This window comes from Anabas testudineus, chromosome 24, assembly GCF_900324465.2.
Source record: "Anabas testudineus chromosome 24, fAnaTes1.2, whole genome shotgun sequence".
NCBI lineage: Eukaryota > Metazoa > Chordata > Actinopteri > Anabantiformes > Anabantidae > Anabas > Anabas testudineus.
Window position 1 is genome coordinate 3,917,945 of NC_046632.1, and position 6,000 is coordinate 3,923,944.

Sequence of the window (6,000 nt, forward strand, 5' to 3'; positions counted from 1 at the left end):
TTCTTCTTGGGTCAATTCCATGCCTCAGTTAGTGGCCAATGTAACAGGTCAAAAATAAAATAAAAAACAGAAAAAAGCAGAGAGCAAGTGACATCTCTGTTGTTGCCGCCCTTTGATCCTGTATTCAGCTCACACAACTAACATGATGTCACCGTGCTGTCCACAGGCAGGAGAGATGAAAGAGCTCACAACACTGGGGGAGAGAGAGATATGCATGAGGTCGCATTAGGGTGTGTCCTGTTGTCGCTATCTCTCTGCTCTCCTCTCCTCTCCTCTCCTCTCCTCTCCTCTCCTCTCCTCTCCTCTCCTCTCCTCTCCTCTCCTCTCCTCTCCTCTCCTCTCCTCTTCTCTCCTCTCCTCTCCTCTCCTCTCTACCTCTCCTCTCCTCTCCTCTCCTCTCCTCTCTACCTCTCCTCTCCTCTCCTCTCTCCTCTCTTCTCCTCTCCTCTCCTCTCCTCTCCTCTCCCCCAGTCACCCCTGACGGTAAATGCACGTGTGACATTAGGTTTCACACATCCTGGAAATGAGCTCACCAGGGACGAAGAGACAGAATAAAATAAGAGGAGAAAGCGTTAGAGAGGAATGGGGGGGGGGGGGGGGAAGAGAAGGAGAAAGAGGAAATAAGATCAAACAGATTATTTCAGTGATTCTGGGAGAAAAAAGATGAGAGGGAGGACCAGAGCAGAGGAAAATAAGGAGGGAAGAACAAATGAAACAGTGGAGCATACAGGAAACACCCATGGGAGAAATATGGAGGAGAGGGTAGCTAAAAAAAAGGCTCAGGGGATACAGGATGAAGAATCACACACTTTATAGAACATGAAAGCAGCTGAATAGTGCGATGAGGAAGAGAAATGGACAAATCAGGTCCCTCTGTCTTAAAGAAATCTCTGCAGAGGCACTAAACAGAAAAGACAAACAGGAGATTTAGATTTAGATTTAGATTTGAATACATTGAAGGGAACTAGATGAGGAATAGCTGATGGTCTGATAATGAATTTTAACTTTATGTTCAGTGCAGATTGCTGTTTGAGTGTTCCTGGATAGTGATACGGCTCTTTACAGCCTATGCAATCATAAGTTTTAAAGCACTTTAAGACCTGGACTGCACCCCGAGCCCTCGTGGCCCGTGAAAACGTAAACAGTTTCAGCAGCTTAGCGGCAGCACGATCTGTAGTCTGACATCATCCCTTAGTGTCTCAGGATGAGATCACCTATCTGCTGGCCTTACTCATTCCACCTAGCGCATGAGTGTGTGTGTGTGTATACGTGAAATGGAGTGTGAGTAAGTTCTGTGAACATATCAACTGAGTGCGTGCTCGTGCAGGTGTCCACTGTAGGACAATTAGATTAGTGGTCAAATGCTCCACAGCGTGATCTAATTGAAGCGGAAGGACTTTTACTAGCATTGATTTTGACAGGCTGGGCTCTGGTTTCGAGGGGAAAACAAAGAAGCTACACCCACTTATACATGAAGCGTAGCATGAACCTATTTCCTCCCGACTGCAGAAGAGTTGGGCACGAGTGAGCAGCAGAGCTCGAACTGGGATGAGCTGCATGAATAGAAACTACGAGGCAAAACAACTGCAACAACAGTAATGCTAAGTTGTCTCGCTTGGTGCACAGACTTTGGTTTCTGCATGTTACTCCTGTCAAAGAACAGAAACAGTCTGTTACCATGGGAACAGTGCGGTGAAAAAGAAATGAGTGACGGCCAGGGAAAGTGTGTCTCTGCGTTTGTGTTACTGTCAGGAAAATGCACAGCTTGCAGTATGATGTTTATGTGAGAATCATGTCTTAAAATATGCGTGTGTATCGTGCTGTTGGAAACAATCCCCTACAGATACTAATGCCACACTAAGAATGAGTATATCCAAGCTCTAAGGACTGTCTTAGGAAGCGAGCAAAGGCTTTGGTGCAGCTAGGCTGTACATGAATCCCAAAGACCACTATTTTAGATCAGCTCCAAAGATCCAAGCTGAGTATTAGGTACTTCAAAGGATGGATGAAGTGCAAGGCTGTTGCAAGGATTACATGTTTCACTACCTGGTGAGATATGGGTCAGCCAAGGAAAGGGTCAACATCTGACTAGTATTGTGAGAATAGTGAACAGTCAACTCAACACAGAACTTCTTCAGGTTCAAGACTCTGAACTGGCCGCGTCTTTCATCAGACATTTCACCTGCTGAGGAGGAGACTGACGGGAGAACCCCCGCTTCCAAAAGAAACATCAACTGAAGGAGGCCGTAGTCAAAGCAAATCAAAAGAAGCTACTAGCAGCTTGGTGGTGTTGATGAATTGCAGGCTTGATGCAGTTATTGCAAACCAGGGATATGCAACCACATATATAGGTTTGTGTACGAAGGTATTGTAATATATAAGTTAATTTATTAAAATAAAAATCTGTTCCCATAATTTTGCTGACTGAAAATGTGGGTTGTCAACTTCATATCATATTCATCTCCATGTTAAACCTAAATGTCTTCGGCGTACAGGAAAAACAAATGGACTGACCTTGCTAGTGTGATACATGTACCACTTTTATGCTGTATTAGCGCCATCTTCTGGCCGGTCACAGTCATGTTTCTTTGGATATGAATCAGGTACGAGTGCAGCTAATGGTCAAAACAGCAGCTGCTTAAGCTTAAGTCAAGTATCTTTTCTAATGTGTGTGCATGTACTGTGATGATTTTATTGTATTTCCATTCTCTTTACGTGGTGCAGATGCCAGACACAGGGGTGTGTGTGCATGAGTTTACAAAGACACATGTCCCTGTGCAGCAGGGATCAGAGGTGAGACAGCGTGACAGTTATGATTCTCCTGAGTGATGGATGTGATGTACGGGTCAGTGAGGATGAGGCATGACTCGGAGACACTGCTGATTTAATGGTTTTCTATAAACATGGTGTGTACACGTTGCTCTCGCTGGGGTCTCACTGGTGTACTTCCTGTTGTGTCTCTGTAAATGTTATTATGAAAAAAATATCATGAAAATCATGAAATAAAATATTTTATTATTAAAATACAATTAAAATAACAACCCTGTGTACATAAAATAACAAATAATGAATTTCTACCTATCGTAATATATTTTACATCGAGTGATTCCTTCACATATTTTACAGAATTTCATACAGACCACTACACTACATGAACTATGAATACACATACTGTAGTACTTTTGTTCCTTTTGTTTTGAAGTGATTTCTGCATCACTAATTTCACACTAACTGCTCTAAATGTTGCTGCCGTATGATGTTTTACCACCTGTGTTAAACTAAACTGATGTACAGTAAGCATTACATGTGCAGTGCTCTGTCACCCTCTGCTGCCTGGAAAACGGATGACGATGCTTTTCTTTAACCACTGCTTACTTCATTAAGGACATAATGATCGAAGATCTGGACTTCCTGTAACTGTACAGCATCCACTGCACAAATATTACCTGATGTGATTATTGTTATCCAAAAATGGCCATTACAGAGAGAGGGTTTGGATACTTTGTTGGAATTAGTCAAAACTGTGAAAATGGGTACAATGAGTTTAGTCAGATTAAAAATATCTAAATAGATTCGTTGGACAAAGTGTGTAAAATGTGAGCCACTGTTCTAGATACAAAAATATTGTGCTAACTTAATGTATTTGTATGTTAATGTTAAAATATGAATGTTATTGTTATTAGTGTACGGTTAAAATGACCTTACACATTCAGTCTGCTCCAAGTGATTTAGAGTTATCCTAGGAGAAATTTAAAACTAATTCAATACTGTCTACAAATTATATCCACACAAAAATGTCTGGAGTCACTGTTTCGACTGCTGTTTTCAGTTTACCACTCTAATGGATGTATGGTAGCATATGAAGCACTAACCCACTTTCTCTCATCTCTTCCATATGGACACCATATGGAGTCAGGTTCTCTTGTGTATACACAAATAAATCAAACGTGGTGTGTTTTTTATTAGGCTACTGAAGCAGAGAAGGTTATATCTACATGAATCCTTTTCTAAATATTTAACGGGCACCACACGATTTTTACGTGTCTGAAAACAACATTGCATCGCATGACGGGACACCGGTTGAAGCCAAGCTGCTTCAGCTCATACAAACAACAGATATTGGACACCATGAACACAGTTTGGAAGTTGACTGCCAGGTGAAAAGAAGCATCCAGCTTCAGCTGAAATGAAATGCTACTGCAATAACAAGCATGTGATCCCTCACAGGCTTCCCACACCACATCACTGGTGATGTTCAATGGTATAGTTTTCCAAAAATGGTCAGTTGATGTTTCTTTTCTACTTCACACCCGTGCATGTGCTATTGCACCACTTTAATTATGCTAATTCTTAAGAGAGAAGACAGCTCTGACCTTTAACTGCAAGTTAACAGCTCAACACGCACCTACACGTTACTTAGGAATCATTTTAAAGTGCCTTCAACACTTGTTGAAGTTAGTGTTTCTCTTTAGGATAACTACATGTGTATTAGGTTAATCAATGAGACTAATCAGATAAGAAGAAATCGAGCCTTCAGTGTGTTTGCCTGTGTGTGACTGAGCGTCTCATGAGACACTCAAGATGCGTGTGACGTGTTTTAAAAGCAGATTGGTGAAAAGCCAGCAGACAGACACCTCCCCGCTGAGACGCTTATCTTTGTTCTCTGCTCTGCTACTGAGATACGAGTGACCACAACGAGTGACCCCCGAGCAGCAGGGGAGCCAGAGGAAGACAGAAACACAGACTGAGGAAATGCATGATACAAAAAAACAATAATGGAGCATTGAAAAAGGAACAAAAGTGATACAAGTGATATTAAAATCTCCACACACACATATACACACTTAACTTCCGTCCTGGCTCCAACTATCAAACACAACAAACTGACCTGTCAAATTGTTTCCCCCCACCTGTTTAATAAATGGCCTCGGCCTCCCCGTACTGTAACAAAGGCATGTTTGAAGCCACATTTAGAACCACATCCAGGTGGTGACCCACTGAACAAACAAAGAGTCAGGGTCACACTGTGTCAACCTTTGACCCACTCTGACAAATAGGTTTATTTCTCTCTTCGGGGCTGCTGTCAAGGCTCATTTAACAAAATTTAGCCCCCCTTTTATGGCTACTGTTAACCCTTTGCCCAGCGGCTGTGAGGGAATCATGGAGTTAAACAGCAGTGGTGAGTTTCTAAACATATAGAGTGACGTGAGAGGAAATTTGCTGATTATAACTTGTTTAGTTTAGGACTTACTGAACTGTATTAAAGCTGCTCTAATCAATAGTTCTATGTTGACACTGGATCAAATTATCATGTGTAATGTGAGAGTTGGTTCTTTAAGATCTCACCTCATGAAGAACTACTACCTGACTTAACTTGAGCATTTCTGCTCAGCTCTAAGGAGCATTTTAATGTCTTTGAGCTCATTGTTTTGGTTTTATGACCCATTACTTTACTGTATTGGTTCAGTCTCGCCACAGCTCACTTAATTAGTTCTTCCCTTGCTTTCAGTCTGTCTGGATTGGGCCATAACAGAGCCACATGTGTCTGTGTGCAGATCATTAACTGCTACACTCCAACTTTGGCTGCATTAACTCTGTATAGTGTAAAAGTGACTTGAATAACCTGAAAAGAAATAAGAACAAAAAACAAACAAACAAACATATACCCTGTGCATGATTTCCTCCTGTCTTTGTTCTGTCCGTACTAAAAAATGTCGTTCTCAAGTGATTCAGCAGGAAACGCTGGGAATCTGAATTAACAATGCGCAATAAGCAGCTCTAATTTCTGCCAAAGAAGTACAAGCTCAGAACTCCACTGTGTCAGCCAAAGGTCTGCACTTGATTTCACTTTAAGATATAATCACCTTTCAATTAACCATTTCTCAAAAAATCTATGCCTCGTTCTGTCTGCCAAAATCAGCTTGCGCCGTTTTTCATGCATGGAACTGGAAGTGTAGTCATGTGGTCTGAGTTAATCAGGCCTGTACAGTATAGCTGGTT